This window comes from Anomaloglossus baeobatrachus, chromosome 5, assembly GCF_048569485.1.
Source record: "Anomaloglossus baeobatrachus isolate aAnoBae1 chromosome 5, aAnoBae1.hap1, whole genome shotgun sequence".
Lineage (NCBI taxonomy): Eukaryota > Metazoa > Chordata > Amphibia > Anura > Aromobatidae > Anomaloglossus > Anomaloglossus baeobatrachus.
Window position 1 is genome coordinate 293,609,904 of NC_134357.1, and position 18,842 is coordinate 293,628,745.

Here is an 18,842-nt window from a genome sequence, read left to right on the forward strand (position 1 = left end):
GTGGTCGGGCGGCGGCTCCGCACGGTGGTCGGGCGGCGGCTCCGGATGGTTGTCAGGCGCAGCTCCGCATGGTGGTGAAGCAGTGATATCATTGTAGATTATAGGCATTTCTGAACAGATGAGTTTTCAGGTTCCGTTTGAAGCTAGCAGATAGTCTGACGTGTTGAGGCAGTGAGTTCCAGAAGACTGGGGATGCTCGGGAGAAGTCTTGGAGTCGGTTGCATGAGGAGCGAATGAGAGAGGAGGAGAGAAGGAGATCTTGGGAGGACCGGAGGTGGCGTGTTGGGGTGTAGCGGGAAATTAGTTCAGAGATATATGGAGGAGACAGATTATGGACGGCTTTGTAGGTCAGTGTCAGTAGTTTGAATTGGATACGGTGGAAGATTGGGAGCCAGTGGAGGGACTTACAGAGAGGAGAAGCGGGGTGGTATTGAGGCGAGAGGTAGATCAGTCAGGCAGCAGAATTAAGGATGGACTGGAGAGGGGTGAGTGTGTTAGCAGGGAGGCCACAGAGGAGGATGTTACAGTAATCGAGGCGGGAAATTATTAGGGCATGCACTAGCATTTTTGTAGATTGCGACTTGAGAAAAGGACTACAGTGGATTATAGTGCAGCACTTTGCCTCACACACCATGCATACAGCATTATCTGTAAGGCGATCAGTAGTTCAGTAACCTGGGGTCGTCATTGTGACAACCAAGGTTTCCTATGCCAATGATTGGGTCCCTATGATCGCATTCCAGGGACCCGATCGCCAGGGAGAAGTAAGCGATCCCTCTCCCTGCATTCAGGGGGTTAAACTGCCGGAAGCGGCACGGGCACCACTCCGGGCAGTGAGAGCCGGGTCCAGGCTGTGTAACATCAGCCGGACATCCGGCGTTGATCGTGGGGGTACAGCACAGGAACCCCCGCGGCTGCCATGACTTAAAAAAAGCACAAAAAAAGCATGGAAAAATTCATATGAAAAAATGGGCAAATGCAATAAAAAATGCATGTTTTTTCTGCTGTTTTTTTCTGCCAAAACATCCTTTTTTAATGTGCAGAAAAGAAGCACATAAACAAACAACGTGAGCACATAGCTTGACTTTGCATGTATAATGCAATCGTGCAAGTTACAAATTGTTAAATGTGTAAACGATCAGAACAAAACACATCACAAAAATACATCACAAGCATCAAAACCCTCATCACTACAGAAATACATTACCAGAACCACTCTCAGTACATGGAACAGCAATTGTAATGTCAGGTTAGACCCAAATACATTTGTATTGCATAAACCGACAACTCCCAGTATATCTCTAACAATGGTAAGGTAATGCTGAGAGTTGTTCTCAGATATCATCAGACTGTGGACAATATAGGAATCACAGTACTGATGACAATTAGTCAGTATCACAAACAAACATTTACATCCAGGTACCTTTATAGATGAAGTTGTCTGTGATAGCAATTTCTACTTCATCTTGTCCAGATGCCATGATGACTTTTCAAATCCACACCTTGTCTCTGCAGACTTGCATCTTCTCCAGTCTTCTGCAGCACATCGCAACACGATGCCCTTAAAAATAGCATAATGATTATAATGTTTATCATGCTGGGACGAGGGAAAGCCTGGCGTGCGGCGCAACACCCATGGGGATAATCAGGGAAGATGTAGAGAAAGGCCCTGGCAATAGGGAGAGAGGTCACCACCTCACACTCACCTGTGACTGATCCCGGAGCTCCTTAACATCCCTAGACAGGTCTTTCCCCCATGTGCCATCACGTTCCTAGGCCCTCGCTGACCATGAACTTACTCTGACCAGTGAGTAGGTCATCAAGACACTAGTCCCACTACTACAATAAAGCAACACAAGGAAAGGAAGAGAAATTGAGTGGGGAAAGACACAATAAGTAACCCTCCTACGTTTCTTTACTTGGAACCTTCACAGCTACAAATGAAACAACTCCTCAGCTACTCCAGGGACAGGCTCCTTACAAGTGGTCAGTATGGAGATTCTATCACTGGCATGGAGTAAAACCAGGAGTGGGTAAATCTAGCGTAACGGCGTGATGACAAGATGCCACAGCTGTGATTAAGGCTATGAATATTCTTAGCCAGACATGAAAGACTCCTTAACCCTTTCAGCATCAAATGAAAGTAAATCCACTCCAACACAAGATGGCACCTGCGGCTATCACACACTGAATAAATTGAATAAACCAGATCTGCCCTGCTGTGCCCCTGAATAAATTATTTCCCCTCACTGTGTTCCCTGAACAACATGTGCCGCACACACTGTAACTCTTATGTTATATGCCCTCCACACTGGCCTCTCTTTTCCATACTGAGCCCCCTCTTCACACTGTGTCCTTCTATACCTCCCAGTCTTTATACTGTGCCGCCTCATCACACTTCCCCTTCCTGGTTTACTGTCCCCTCCTGGCTGTGCCCTTACAATATCCCCCCATGCTATTTCCACCCTATACTGCCTCCCCCACACACAAACGCTATCTAGTTTCTATTCTGTGCACCTCACAATTTTCTCCCTTCATACTGTCTCCACACACTATTCCTCTGAAAAGGCTCCTCACATATTTCCCCCACCTCCCTCATATTGTCTCCTCTCACATCCCCCCACTAACCATACTGTCTCCTAACATATTTACATCTTCACTCCCCATATTGTCTCCTCACACATACCCTCCACTCCCCATTTTGTGTCAGCACTCATCTCATTCCCTTGCTCCCCATACTGTGCCCATCCCATCACCCTCACTTCCTATACTTTGTACACATATATTCCCATCATACTGTTTCTTCATACATGACCCCCCCCATCCCCATACTCTCCATTGCATAGTGTTGCATCATATAGCTATACTGTGTCCGTACCCATACCCCTTGCTCCCTAATACTGTGTATGCATACATTCCCTCCCATCTCTGCATCCATCCCTCCCTGGTTCACCATGTTGAGTCTGCAACCATCCCACCTCACTCCCTATACTGTGTCCGTACTCATCCCCTCCTTCACTCACCATACTGAGTCCACATACATCCCCCTCGCTCTCCATACTGTCTGCACCCATCCCCTCCCTGGCTTCAAAAACTATGTCCTTAAATGTCCCACTCCCCCCCCTTTTGCTATTATTCTTTATCAGCACCCATCTTCCCCTCATTCCTCATTCTGTGTTAGCACCCAGCCCCCCTTTGCTCCCCAAACTAAGTCCCCAAATAAACTCCCTCAATAACAATAAATTTTCGGTTTCTTCAGCTCCACTGGAGCACTTACCACCAATTCTGTGTGCGCCTCTGCGGTGCCAGCGAATGATGTCTTCAGGATGATCAGATGATCTGATTGCGCTGCTGACGTTGCCCTGATCCGGAAGTGTCGGCGGTCAGGGCTTCAGTTGTACTCACACCTGAAAGACACAAGTACAATTGATCACTGGAAGTCAGCACGCTGCACCTTCTCTGAGTTGGCTATCAGCTTGACAGCCAGGTCAGAAAATGGCCAACTTACACTACATCAGGCAGCAAAATGCAGCCACTGGGGAGACATCTCGGATATCCACATCAGTTGGCCTGATGGTGCCCAGCTGCCGGCTTCACCAGGGGCAAATGCCCCGCCTGTCCCTCCTGGATGCGCCACTGCTGAAGCACAACCTGAAGGTCCTAAATCCCCCTGTCATGTCTTATTTATAACAACATTATCTTCTTATGTGGCATAGGAACCCTTGGGTCTGCCTGGCCACCAGAGGCACTTTTGTAACTCCAGATGCTTGACAGTTTTCTGCTACCTGCCCCATCCACACTGCTTACCCTGACCCACATATGCCATAGCCCATGGGTTGGGATGTGTTCTTGAAGGTTTTATCCCTACTACTATTACAAAATAGTCATGTTTCAGTGAGTCTCAGTTCCTGCACTCTGCACTGTTGTAGTCCTGGTTTGTTTGTTTTTTTTTGCTCTACAATTGTTCTAAATCACCACAGTTTGTGAAAAGGTTCAATTACTATGAAGTATAGGAAAACAATACATGATTCTATGACAGAACATACAATTAGGTCAGAGAACTGTTTCATGACAAAATATAAATTTTAATACAAAATTGCATTTTGTGCCAGAATTTGATTTGTCACCATAGAACAGAATTGTTACACCAATGACATATATGACATATACAATCAGTGGCCAGTTTGGTAACACCAGAAAAAAAAAATTATGCAAAGGAGTTAGTACATAAATAAAGTAGAAAGAAGTTGATATTAAAGTTGTTTTCTAGATACTTGGTGTCTCTCCGGGGTCTTTTATTTCAGATTTATCACCCATCACTTGTTTTTCCCAATATGTAATTGGATGAGATTGAAAATATTCTTCCTCGTCCATGGCCTAAAATCGTTTCTTGTTTTTTTAAGTATGGAAAGAAGCTGGGTATCTGGGCCCTCTATTTAGCTAATGTCATCTATCTACATGCAAGTTACATGGTGCCCTGACCTCTGTACAGAGAATTAAAGGTTAACATTTGTTCCCATTTCACCGAACTAGTCCTCATCTCATCACATCTCCCCAGGGATCTCTGCATGCACAATGTTCTACATTGTAGTGTACATGGCTGCCCGCCATTGCTGTACCAAGGCACTACTACTGTTCTATGAGTCTCTGTACATTGCCTAACATTTACTGCTAATCATACACATGCAGAATTAGGATCAGTCAAGAGGTATCTCTTCTATAGAGCCGTTTTAAAATTTAGATTTTGTTAAAAATAGAAGGGACAACTCACAAAGTCTCACCTACATGTATGTGGACCCAATTAATCAGATACTCTATGGGCATAACTTGAAGCTTTTGAGCCCCAATGCTGATTTATTAAAAGGGGAACTACCTACCATATAACATTTATAATACTGGTGTCTCGTTATATAACAGAAGGACATTTGGCTATGAAACCTATTGCCTCTGCACCCTCCATAGCTGTTCTCCCTGGAGGATCCAGAGGTTTCTTCTGGCAGGCACTCAGGTCCCAGGTAACACTTACTATGATCTTAAGAACCTGTTCAAATTTGACAGTTATATCACATATACAGTATATTCATGGGTGAGCCATAACTCTTACTGAGTATCTGAAGGTGCAGACGACATGGATCCCCAAGTAGGTATGTGCCGCCCCCGTGGCAGCAGACGAGCTGTTCGGATCCGGGTTCTCAGTGGCTCGAGGGTCTCCGAACCCGGGGATCGGGCGGCCAATCAAAGGAAGAGGGTATTTACAAGGGGTTATAGAGTTTGTGACACCACCCGTGGTGTGTGGTAATTAGGAGTACCACCGCTGCAGTTGGGAGTACCTGGGGATGATGGAACAGGGCAGCAAGGTGATAGAACCCTCCACAGGTAGGGGGAGATGCCCCGGGACTCGGTGTGTGGGGAATAAGGTCGTGGGATGCAGGGATCACTCTTGTACTCATTCAGTCCATTAAGCAGACACCGACAACCAAGTAAACCAAATCTCTGGACACCGCTGCCGCTGAGGGGAGCTAGTTCGGGTCCCATCCCCAATGGTGCTGCCTGATGATCCGTGACCTACCTCCTGGCACTAAGTTTACTAATCTGGTGGTCCCGGTAGTGTGAAACTTGCCGAGTCCCGCTCCCCACTATGGCTAAGTGTGGGAGCTTGCTCTCAGGGTTCATGCTTGGGATTTTCTGGACGGTTTTGGGTGGAAAGTCCTATCCCCCTCGTTGCGCTAGTACCCCGATTTTGGAGCGGTTGGGAACGAATATTGAAGGCTCCGTTCTCCACAGGTAAATTATCGGGTTGCATGCAGCTACTCCCGGACCTAGGGTCCACGTATCCCGTTGTGCCTTGGTCCCAGCCCGGTGATGGTGCAAGGCCGCCGGCTGTCCTGCTTGACAGATCCGTGCCCATTGCCACGATCCCCTGCGACCGGGGGTCCAACTCCTCTAGGCCCAGACCACTGTTTGCCACCTAGACAGTCTTCTTATGGGAGTCCCCGCTCCCGGCCTCCTCAGAGTGTCGCGGGCGGCAGGGCGCCGCTGCTGCGCTCGCTAACGCTCGGGTCCGGCGCTGCTGCGGCTGCTGCTCGGTGGCTCGAGCGGTGGGCCGGATCCGGGGACTCGAGCGGCGCTCCTCGCCCGTGAGGGAAAAGGGTGGTTGGTTTGGTGGATTTAGTCCGTGACGCCACCCACGGGTTGTGGTGAAGATGGGCACCACCACTGCTGGTGACGGGGATTCCGGGAGCGATGGTGGGGAGCAGCTGGGATGTTGTTTTCCCCCTCCGTGGGTAGGGGTCGGTAATCCCGGGGCCCGGTGGTGTGACGGGGAGACGGGGTTGGTGAGGTGCAGGGTTGCAGGGACAGCGCGGCGCGGTGCCGGATGGCACGGGTGTACTCACTCAGTAAGAGATGCACAAAGTCCTCGGTAAACCAAACGGCTGGATGGACGGGTCCCGCAGCCGGCTGCAGTGTCTCTCCCCGGACAGGTGATGGCGGCTGTCTTTCCCTGCACCTTTGTGTACTTGTTTGACTACGATGGATCCCCAACAGTAGTCCGTTCCCCGGTGTATGGATGCCGGAGGAGCCCGTTTGCCCGCAGGCGCTGGCCCTTGGGTCTCTAGCCTTAGGCGGTAGCTTTATACCCTCACGGTGTGGGCAGTTGCCTTCTAACGCGTCTTTGGCTGTTAGGAAACCCCTGGGGTTTCTGTCACACTCGGATTTGACTGTTGACGGCGACTCCAAACCTAGCTGGGGTCCGATGGCCCTGCCTGTGTGTGCTGACTTCACTTCGCTCCCCGGTCAGTACCGGCGGGCCAACTCCCGACCCCAGTCCTACGGTTCCACGTTGATTCACCACTCCTGCAGACGGCCACCACCGTCTGCCAACCTTGTTGTCAGTGCCTGGGCCACAAACCCAGACACTCCTCACTTCAACTTCCTCAACTCATCTACTGAACTCGACTGTCACTTTTCCCGCCTCCAGGCCTGTGAACTCCTTGGTGGGTGGGGCCAACCGCTTGGCTCCGCCCCACCTGGTGTGGACATCAGACCCTGGAGGGAGGCAACAAGGATTTTGTGTTTGGCTAATGTTACTGTCTAGTGGGGTTGGGGGTGTTTTCGTGTTACCTGTGACGACCTGGCTAGTCCAGGGCGCCACAAGAGCTCCTCACAGCTCGAGGGCTACTCTCAAACCACCACTCACTAACTCACTAATACACATACTGACTACACTCCTCACCGTCCCTCCCTGACCCCCCAGGTGGGCGACTCTATTCCACTCAAGCCATCCATTGGTGTGTCTGATGGGTGTAGTACAGGATGTATCTAGGATTTGATTAGCTGATGTAGACAACACCATTTGGTTAGGGACCCATAACCAAGAGGGAGGTGGATACTGCACGGGAGGGTAGATTGTCCAATACCCTGTAACGACCTGATAGTCCAGGGGCGTCACAGGTGCAGTGACAGACTAATCCCACTAGTTAGAACTGATTCTATGGGCCCATAAAACAGATACTTGCAAATACCTGTTAGTTAGTTGGTATTCCTGTTAGAGCGTCAACTATAAAATACAGATAGCTCCTGCATGGTGGTTTGCATTAAATTCATCTCTGCCACTATGTAGCTGCTGCAAGACCCAGTCCATTGGCCATGTCAGTAATCTGTGGCTACTGGACAGGAGCCCTGTGAACCACCTCTTACCATATTGCATCTGTGGTTCTTCTTTTGATTAGCTGGCCTGGTATGACATCACATGTGTGTCATGCCACAACGATAATGTCACGCTTGTACAGCTAATCAAAAGAGGAGCCGTGGCTGACTGTAACACTTGCAGGGCGAGCAAGGGGTAAGTGGATCCACTGGGTCTAAGACCCCGATCACTGACCTAGAGGAGCGTACGTGAATGGCTACTGAGTCTTCACTAAAGCCACTGGAGGTGGAGATAGGCTAACACGCTGGTAGGTAGCCGACAAGGGCAGCCCTAGGGGATCACGGTGCTTCGGCAGCTGGCGCCACAGGTATTTGCACATCTAGTCTGTGATAGTAGGAGCAACCGGTATCGTAGGTTTGGCCAAGACTGGTAGATGCGGCAGTAGCGAGCAAGATGGGTAGTTGCAGCTGCAGCAGCCTGAGATGGGTAATTGCAGCAGCAATGGCCTGTATCTTAGGAGCGGTCGAAGTGGACAATTGCAGCAGCAGTAGAAAGTATGGATAGATGTAGCAGCGGCAGCGGAGTCGTCATGCACTGGAACACAGAAGAGCATCAGCAATGCAGCACCCAACACAATAACAGCAGCGCAAAGGAACCTGAGAACTAGCAACGTTAGGAACGCATTGCTTGGGCACCTGCCTAAAGGGTGAGGGTTGCTTAAATACCTGATGCCTCTAAGCAGGCTGAGAGATGCTTCCAGCTCAGGGCGTACTGTCCCTTTAAGAAAGCCCTTTTAGTGCAGCCTAAGGACACTTCCAGGAGGCTTGTGCAGTGTGCGCAGGCCCCAGGGGACAGCAGCAGGATTTGAGGACGGGGTAGCATGGCCAAAAAGGTGAAAGTGTTGGCGGGGGAAGAAGCAGGACAGTAAAGGCGTTACACTGACGTCAGGTAATAGGAGGTTCTCGAGCCTACTGTCTAGCAGCCACATACAGTCCCTGACAAAAGTTCTGTTGCTTATCCATGTTACGTAAATAAAAGCTTATAACCTGACTTTACATTCATTCATTGGTTTCATAAATGACTCTTTTGAAAGCTGAAACCCTCCCAAATTTGGTTTATGTTATGAAAATAAAGTTGCTGCAAAGCTGAAATATTCATCATTTAATGAACACAGAAAGGTCAGATTTTGGCAAGACAAACGTTTTGTCGCCTTGTCATATAATGCGCCCAATCCTAGTTTACATACTCACCTGTGCTCAGTAAATGATCGGTTAATTAGTGGGTGTGTATTAAAAGAAACCCAGCACCCCAGACCTTCAGTTGAACTGAAACTTGACCTCTGACAACATGCCAAAAATCCACCCTACGACCAAAGCCTTGATTATCAAGAGGCTGAAGACCAGATCCACTGCAGAGGTGGTTGGCACCTTTAATTTGTCTCAGCGTCAAGTAGAAAGAATTAAAAAAAGATTTGTAGAGACTGGAGATGTTTGACAAGCCCAGGTCCGGCAGACCCTGCAAGACAACTGCTCAGGAGGAAAATTTGTTGGTTAGAAAATCCAAAACCAGCCCCTCTTCCACTACAGCAGAGCTCCAAAAGGTCTGGTCACCTCAAGTCCCTGTGTCAACTAGAACAGTTTGTAGGATTCTGTCTTGAAATGCCCTCCATGGTCGAATCAGTGCCCAGAAGCCAGCACTAAACAAAAGGCAATTAAAAAAAAACATGTGGCATTTGCCAAGTCCCACAGCCTGCTAAACAGGTGGATGCTGGAAAAGTGGCAGAAGGTGGATTTCTCTGATGAATCTTCAGTTGAATTACACCACAGCCACTGCAAATACTGCAGGAGACCTACTGGAGCCCGTATGGATCCAGAAAACAGTTAAGTTCATAAGATCATGGTCTGGGGTTACATTCAGTATGGGGGTGTGCGAAACATTTGCAAGGTGGAAGGCCATATCAATAGCATAAAATATCAAGAAATATTAGTTACCTCTTACATTCTGAATCATAAAAGGGGTCAAATTCTGCAGCAGGATGGTGCTCCATCTCATACATCCATCTCTACAACAAAGTTCCTCCTGGCAAAGAAGATCAAGGTGCTCAAGGACTGGCCAGCCCAGTCACAAGACATGAACATCATTGAGCATGTTTGGAGTAGGATGAAAGAGGAAGCTTGGAAGACAAAACCAAAGAATCTAGATGAACTCTGGGAGGCATGTAAGACTGCATTCTTTGGTATTCCTGATGACTGCATCAATAAATTGTATGAATCATTGTTTGTTTTTTTTTAATCATAAATGTTTTTATTAAATTTCCAGCATATAAGAAAGAAATTTAACCATGTCAAACCACATACAGGTAACAATACAAAAACAGAGTACATATAGGGTATATCAACATATCATTGTGGGACATTAAATACCCCTACAGTACGAACTGGGGATAACTAAGGAAAAACATAGGGGAAAGGGGGGGGGATGAGCAGCCATATAGATAATTTAAATTAGTGAGTCTAGCATTTTACCTGGGGTTATCTGTCTCAAGGGGCCAGCTCTAAGTTACTTCAAGGTACAGAGAAACCTGGCAACTGTGGGGGGTAAGAAGGTTGCGGGAGAGCCGCGGCATATGGAGAAGTCGCCCAGGGGGCCCATTGTTCCAGCACTGCCTTTTTCTTTTTCAGACTAGAAGCTAAACTTGTTTCATATACCCACTGTAGATTCAACCTGTCTGTTAGCTCTGTCCTAGTTGGGGACAGCGGGGACTTCCACCTGTAAGCTAAACAATGCCTACCTGCAATAAGGAAATGGGAGATAATGGTTTTAAAGGGGTCAGGAATTGTGTCTATACCCATATGTAGAACGGCGAGGGCTGGGGACAGGGGGATCCGGAGACCAGTGACCTCCCGGGTCATTTCAAAAACTAAATTCCAAAATTCAAAGGTCCTTGGGCAGAACCACCACATATGACTTAAAGTACCTCTGTGGTTGCAGCCCCTCCAGCACAGTGTGGACGTATTTGGAGAAAAGGTTGCTAATTTGGTGGGGAAATTATACCATCTCAGGTGGATTGTTTTTAGTTGTTCAATATGGTTAAGGCATGAGGAAAATCTTTGGATCCACTTTGAGGCAGAGTGCCAGGCCTGAGTTGGGAGTGGGGAGGAAAGATCCTTCTCCCATTTAAGCATGTAGGGGAATTGTTTATCATCTAGCGGGCGATTTAGTAATTTATAGACGTATGAGAGGCCCTTAATTTTACTATTTTGAAAGAAGTTTTTAATTGAGATGGGGTCAGCTACTAGAGGGTTGGAGAACATTGGAGCGTTTATGAGAAAGTGGCGCAACTGGAAAAATTGGAACAAGCTGTGCCGAGGAAGATTGAATTTCTCACACATCTCTGAGTAGGGAAGTAAAACTCCATCTTTATATTGGTCCGCTAACACCACAGGCTCTTTTTTTACCCATGAGGTAAGGTTTAAATTTGGGATGAAGGATTCAAGCGCTCTCAGGGGGATATTAGGTCTTAAAGCTTGTGACACTGTTCCACTCCACTCGCTCCAATTTTTCTTCAGTGTTGCTGTTGTGGGAAGAAGATAACCATGGGAAGAGGGGGCTAGAATTAATGATTCAATGAACTGTTTAGGGGTGTGACAATTGATTGAGGAATGTTCGATTTGCAACCATCTCTGGTCCAGTTCGTTTTTCCACCAGTCACGAGCCGCCTCCAAAATGGCAGCTCTATGATAGGTTAGAATATTTGGGATACCCATGCCTCCGCCATTCAATGGTGCATGCATACAGCGCAGGGCTATTCTTGTTTTTTTCCCAGCCCAAATGAATTTTCCCATTAGTGAATGGATTTTAGATAAATAGCGGTGTGGGATTGCCAAGGGGAGGCATCTCAGGAGGTAGATGATTTTTGGGAGACATATCATTTTGAAAGTCTGCATTCTTGCCATCGAGGACAGGGGAAGCAGAGTGAGGCGGGCAAGTTCATTTTCTAGTGAATTATGTAGAGCTATCATATTTTTTTTGAATTATGGTTTAAAGTGGGGCCAGTATTATACCCAGGTAAGGGATGCCATCCTCTTTACACTTAAAGGGGTATAACTGAGATAAGGCGGTTTTGGTAGCGGGAGGCAGGAAAAGCGGAAAAATTAGGGATTTATTAACGTTTAGTTTGTAGTACGAGATTTGTGAAAAAGAGGTCAAAAACTCCATTATATGCTTCAGGGACACCACCACATTGGTACACGATAGGATGACATCATCTGCATATAAGCTGATCGCATGATCCATCTTGCCTGCTTTCACTCCCGAAATCTGCGGACACTCACGAATGGCCTGGGCCAAGGGTTCTATGGTAAGAGCATAAATAATAGGGGAGAGGGGGCATCCTTGACATGTCCCATTAGTGATTTCAAAGCTCCGAGACATAAACCCAGACGCCGATACCTTAGCATTGGGACTAGAATAAAGCGCCATTATAGCAGAGAAAATAGGGCCTTCAAATCCAAACTTATCTAGTACCGATTTCATGTAACCCCAGTGTACCCTGTCGAACGCTTTTTCTGGGTCTAGGAACAGGAGCACACTGGGGGTTTTCCTTTTCTCAACTAGTGCGATCAGGTCCAGCATCCTTTTTGTTCCATCCTTCGCCTGTCTGCCCGCCACAAACCCCAACTGATCTGGAGCAATTAGTTTCGGGAGAATTTTATGAATCCTGGCCGAAATAATTTTTGCATACAATTTTACATCGCAATTCAAAAGGGATATGGGCCTAAAGTTTCCGGGGTTAACTGGGGGGTTTCCCGGTTTAGGTAAGGTAGTTATTATGGCCTCAAGATTACTTGGCGAGATAGCTGCTGATTCTTGCCAAGAGGAGAAGATTCTCAGGATAAATGGGGACAGATAGTTAGTGAATTGTTTATAATATGTGTTAGTGAGCCCGTCTGGGGCAGGAGCTGAGTTTCTTTTTGCCGAATTAATTGCTTGGCGAACTTCTTGCATAGAGAAGGGCATATGGAGCAATTTTAGCTGATCTGTGGATAACCGGGGGAGGTTAATGCTATTTAAAAAGGAGCTAATTGTGTCTTGGGAGGGCTTTGGGGCGGTAAGGTCATCTTTAAGGTTGTATAGTGATTGGTAAAAGTCAGCAAATGCATTGGCGATTTCTGTTGGGTTGCGAATTTTTGAATGAGGGCCTGATCTAAGGAACTTTATTTTGTTTTGTACTTCTCTTTTTTTTGACTCTCCTGGCTAATAAGGCTCCTGCCCTGTCACCCATGGCATAAAATTTTAACTTAAAAGCTCTCAAATTTTTCTCATAGTCCACCAAGAGCAATTGGCGGAGCTGTAGTCTTAGTTTTCTGAGATCGTTCGAAACAGAGGGACTTGGGGAGGATTTATTAAGAGAGTCAAGGAAATTGATTTGGTTTAGGATAGCTTTGGAAGCTGCCTGACGTCTTTTTTTCTCCCTAGTGGCGATTTTTATGAATGAACCCCTAATATTAGCTTTGTGAGAGGACCACAATGACTCCTCTTTTACTTCGTTATTATCATTACATTTGAAAAATTCGTTGAGGTCAGATCTTAGTTCCTCAGCTACTTGTTTGGAAGCTAGAAGGCATTGATTCGCCACCGGCGAATTTTGCTCTCGAATAGTCAAATAAATGGGGGCATGATCCGACCAGGATATTGTGGCACCCTGGACTAGCCAGGTCGTCACAGGTAACACACACACACCCCCACCTCCACTAGACAGTAACATTAGCCAAACACAAAACCCTTGTTACCTCCCTCCAGGGTTCTGATGTCCACAACAGGTGGGGCGGAGCCAAGCGGTTGGCCCCACCCACCGAGTTCACAGGCCTGGAGGCGGGAAAAGTGACAGTTCAGTTTAGGAGTGAAGGAGTGAAGTTCAAGAGGTTGAAGTGAGAGGAGTCAAGTGGAGAGTGTCTGGGTTTGTGGCCCAGGCACTGACAACAAGGTTGGCAGACGGTGGTGGCCATGTGCAGGAGTGGTGGATCGACGCGGAACCGTAGGACCGGGGTCGGGCGTTAGCCCGCCGGTACCGACCGGGGAGCGAAGAGAAGCCAGCACACACAGGCAGGGCCATCGGACCCAGACTAGGCTTGGAGTCGCCATCAACAGTCAAATCCGAGTGTGACAGGAACCCCAGGGGTTTCCTAACAACCAAAGACCCGTTAGAAGGCAACCGTCCGTACCGTGAGGGTATACAGCTACCGCCTAAGGCTAGAGACCCAAGGGCCAGCGCCTGCGGGCAAACGGGCTCCTCCGGCATCCATACACCGGGGAGCGGACTACCGTTGGGGACTCATCGTAGTCAAGACAGTACACAAAAGGTGCAGGGAAAGACAGCCGACCATCACCTGTCCGGGGAGAGACACTGCAGCCGGCTACGGGACCCGTCCATCCAGCCGTTTGGTTTACCGAGGACTTTGTGCATCTCTTGCTGAGTGAGTACACCCGTGCCATCCGGCACCGCGCCGCGCTGTCCCTGCAACCCTGCACCTCACCTACGCTGCCTCCCCGTCACACCAGCCGGGCCCCGGGACCACCGACCCCTACCCACGGAGGGTGAAAACAACATCCCAGCTGCTCCCTACCATCGCTCCCGGGATCCCCGTCACCAGCAGCGGTGGTGCCCATCTTCACCATAACCCGTGGGTGGCTTCACGGACTAAATCCCCAAACCAACAACCCCCCTTTTCACTCACGGGCGAGGAGCGCCGCTCGAGTCCCCGGATCCGGCCCACCGCTCCAGCCACCGAGCAGCAGCCGCTGCCCGCGACGACTTGGCGTCATGAACAGGATTTGGACCCATCTACTTACCAGTAGAAGTGCGCCTTGTAATCGACGCCGGCGGCGTCCGGCTGAAAAATTTGAAGCGCCGCCATCTTTGGCGCGAAAATCTCCCACTTGAGCGTCTTCCCCGAGCAGGGAAGGCGCGAACGCGAAGCCCCGCCCCCAACAAGCGGAAGTGCTGAAGAGAACCAAGGGGGGGGGTCGGGTGTGTGTCTGCCTAATGTAGCCGAGGCTATAAAAGCGGAGACGCCAGGACTCTGCAAACATTTGGTTCCTGGAACACTGCTGTGCGCGATGTCCCATCCGTCCGGCACCGCTGAAACCCCAGAGCCCACGCCAGGAACAGCGGCGTGGGTGGAGGTCCAGATCGCGCGGATGTGCAGCCGCCTGCAGGCCCAAGTGAAGTCCCTTGTGGAGGAATGGATGGCCGACATGGCAGAAGTGGCGGCGGCCGTGTGGAGACGCGAGGTGGAGACGGAGTTAGAGGAGCGGGTAGGTGACCCACGCCCCTGTGTCCCCGAGGGACCGGTCGCTGCGGCTGAGGGGCCCGGTCTACGCCCGCTCACCCTGCTGCCTCCCTCGCTACCCGCTTCGGTTGCTGCTGCCCCGCCACTAGACCCGCTACCCCCACCACCGGTAGCGGAGTTCCGGCCGTCCGCCCTGGAGGACCAGCCTGCAAGTGATGTCCGCAGACGACCCGCACCACTATCGTGGAAGATCCAGCGGAAGGTGCCCGTCCGCAAGGAAGAGCAGTCGGCACCGGAAGTGGCCACACCTAAATAAGTCCCGGCTCCGTTAGTCCGTCCGGTGCCGAAGGAGGTGGAGGCCCAGCCGGTAAGGACCGTGAGGGTATACAGCTACCGCCAAAGGCTAGAAACCCAAGGGCCAGCGCCTGCGGGCAAACGGGCTCCTCCGGCATCCATACACCGGGGATCGGGCTACCGTTGGGGACACATCGTAGTCAAGACAGTACACAAAGGTGCAGGGAAAGGCAGCTGCCATCACCTGTCCGGGAAGAGACACTGCAGCCAGCTGCGGGACCCGTCCATCCAGCCGTTTGGTTTACCGAGGACTTTGTGCATCTCTTGCTGAGTGAGTACACCCGTGCCATCCGGCACCGCGCCGCGCTGTCCCTGCACCTCACCTACCCTGCCTCCCCGTCACACCAGCCGGGCCTCGGGACCACCGACCCCTACCCACGGAGGGGGAAAACAACATCCCAGCTGGTCCCTACCATCGCTCCCGGGATCCCCGTCACCAGCAGCGGTGGTGCCCATCTTCACCACAACCCGTGGGTGGCTTCACGGACTAAATCCCCAAACCAACAACCCCCTTTTCACTCACGGGCGAGGAGCGCCACTCAAGTCCCCGGATCCGGCCCACCGCTCGAGCCACCAAGCAGCAGCCGCAGCAGCGCCGGACCCGAGCGTTAGCGAGCGCAGCACCCCGCCCCCCGCAACAATATTATTCCAATTTTAGGATCTGAACAGTCTCTAATAAGTGTACTATCTACCAGAAAATAGTCCAATCGGCTGTAGGAAAGGAACCGAGGTGAGAAGTATGTGTAGTCTCTTTTATTTGCATGATGGTATCTCCATATATCATGAAGGTGCCATTCTGAGACCACTACTCTCATCTCTTTCCTCTGTACAGCAGCATTCGAACGGTCCAAGGAGCTTGACATTAACATATTGTAGTCTCCGCAAATTATTTGCTTACCTCCCGTGACTGCTGAGAGTTTAATCAGGAATTTGCGCAAGAAACAGATCTGGCCTGCATTGGGGGCATACACAGATGCAATAGTATACCTGGACCCATTTATGGAGCAATTTAGAATAGCATATCTGCCGTCAGGATCTGAGTGCTGGGCTAGCATAGTGAAAGAGACAGTATTTTTTTACACAAATAAATACACCCGCCTTTTTTTTTTTCACCACATGCATGCATAATAAATGGGAATTTAGGATTATTCACCCGATACGTGTCATTTTGGAGAAGATGTGATTCCTGTCCGCAAATCACATCACATTTTGATCTTGACACTTCCCGCCAGAACATAGACCTCTTAGCTGGCGAATTTAGACCTTTGACATTTATAGACATACAGTTTAACACCATTATGCTAGAATTAGAGTCTCTTGGCTAAGACTGCAAGGAGGGAACGGAAGGTTAGGTAGAACATAACACGCATAACCAACATTTGTCCAAAAGGAAAAAAAAAGTCCAAAAAGGACCAGCGGCATGATAGGAAATTGCCGCCCTGGGGGCCAGAGGGACCTGGATGAACCATATCCAGAGGGCCTTCAAGAAAAATAACTAAGTCACAACCACGACTCGAAATATTAGATAACTCACGCTACGGACCACTCTTCATTAATTTTCTCCCTGCGGGATGGCCCTGTGGCTCTCGGAGATCTGTCTGGGAGATTCACCAAGTTCCACGAAGAAAGGAGCCTAGCCAGCTGGTTTGGCGAGTGACACACGTGGGTGTTCCCTGCCCGGGTGATCAGGATTTTGACTGGGAAGCCCCATCTGTAGGCAATAGCTTCATCTCTTAAGATCTTGGTGTAAGGAGCAAATTCTCTCCGTTTTGCCAGAGTTCCAGCCGACAGATCAGGGAACATGGATATAAGGCGGAATTTCTCAGGCAGGGATGGCTTCTTCCTCAGAGCTTGTAGCAGGGCTTCCTTGGTTTTGTAGAAATGCAGGCGAGCTAAGGTATCCCGAGGGGCCTCAGCATTAAGAAATTTTGGTTTTGGTACTCTGTGAATCCTGTCTATTATGAAATCATTTGGGCCCAGATCTGGCAAGGCCTCCTGCAGCAAGGATATCAAAAAGCTCTGCAATCCTCCGCCTGGTATAACCTCCGGAATCCCTCTTATTCTTATATTGTTCCGGCGAGATCGGTCCTCTAGATCCAGGATTTTAGTTTGCAGCCCCTGTACTTGCTCTTCCAGGTCTGCATTGGCATCTACAAAAATCATTGTTGAACTCCATGGATGCAGTCCTTCAACCTCATGGAAGTCACACAAAATATTAAATATGGCTCTAATAGCACCACAACTTCATTCACCAATGTTATGCAACATATCTTTGTATTAGAAGTTAATTATTTGTTTGAATTTCACATTACTTTCTGTGGGCGACAAAACTTTTGTCTTGTCAAAAGCTGACCTTTCTGTGTTCATTAAATGATCAATATTTCAGCTTTGCAGCAACTTTATTTTCATAACCTCAACCAAATTTGGGAGGGTTTCAGCTTTCAAAAGAGTAATTTATAAAACCAATGGATGAATTTAAAGTCAGGTTATAAGTTTTTATTTACATAACATGGATATGCGACAGAACTTTTGTCAGGGACTGTAGATGTCCATGTATTACATTCTGCAGATATTAGTCATGCCTGAAAAAAGTGAAAGTGGTCTGCACTCTCCCGTGAGTAACTGGATTTATACTTACTCTACATACTATAGTCTATATGTTATCTGCTGTCTATATTTCATTGCTAACATTATTATTACACCTACTACATATTGGGATAGGATCTTGGAGATGGGAATAACCCTTTAAAGTATTTTTTACTCTGACAGGTAACACTTATGAAATGTTGATGTAATATCCCAATAGTATCTGATCATCAGAAGTCTAGCTCTTGCTCTGTGCTGGAGCCTAGAAGGGTCACACTACTGTATAATTTCATTATCACATTATTCTTCTTAGGCTACGGTTCCACGAGCGTATAGCTTCTGATGCGATATGCTAATGACCCTCTGCTGCGAGCGTCAGCCGAGGGTCATGCGACTGTAATCTAATCTTGCGATCGCATCACAGGTACGGAGAAGAGGGAGGGAGCACTTTCTCCCAATCTCCTCCCCGTCCTTTCTCTGCGTACATCGCACTGCAGTCGGATTACATGTTTCACATGCTCTCATAGGCTTGCATGGGGGTGTATGTGTGGTGTCCCTGAGTGTCAGGTGCCAAAGGGTATTGTAGCCAGTCACAAGTGCAGTGATAACCCCCGGAATTCCTGGAAGACCAGTGCCAGTAAATACCATTCAAACACACACATCCATGCCCTTTTTCCCCAGACTGGGTAACAGGCTAGAGACCCGAGCGATAGCCACCTATTGGTCGGGACTTATCCAATCCACTAGTCAGAAACCTGGTAGGGGGAGGGGCTGGTCAGTGCAGTGAACAAGAGACGGACATCTTGTCAGACAGTAGTCGGAAGACATTCAGTCAGACGGTCAGTTCAAAGGTCAATGCTCAGACTGAGAGTGAAAAGTGACTGATTGGGCTAAAGGAGTACGGTAGCCAGGGAGAGTACGGTGTGAGTACTCACGTGACCGAGCACCAGCGGGGTGCAGAG

General features: G+C 48.9%; 1 protein-coding gene across 1 annotated transcript in view; it reads right to left on the reverse strand.

The window, feature by feature from the left end:
• AANAT (aralkylamine N-acetyltransferase) overlaps positions 1-18,842 on the reverse strand; it is a 61,471-nt gene that overhangs the window by 20,248 nt on the left and 22,381 nt on the right. The window contains exons 2-4 of the mRNA XM_075349568.1: positions 3,278-3,407; positions 1,707-1,839; positions 1,424-1,561 (exon numbers count right to left, since the gene is read on the reverse strand). The gene's annotated coding sequence lies outside the window, so the exon portion shown is untranslated. The remainder of the gene's footprint in view (positions 1-1,423; positions 1,562-1,706; positions 1,840-3,277; positions 3,408-18,842) is intronic.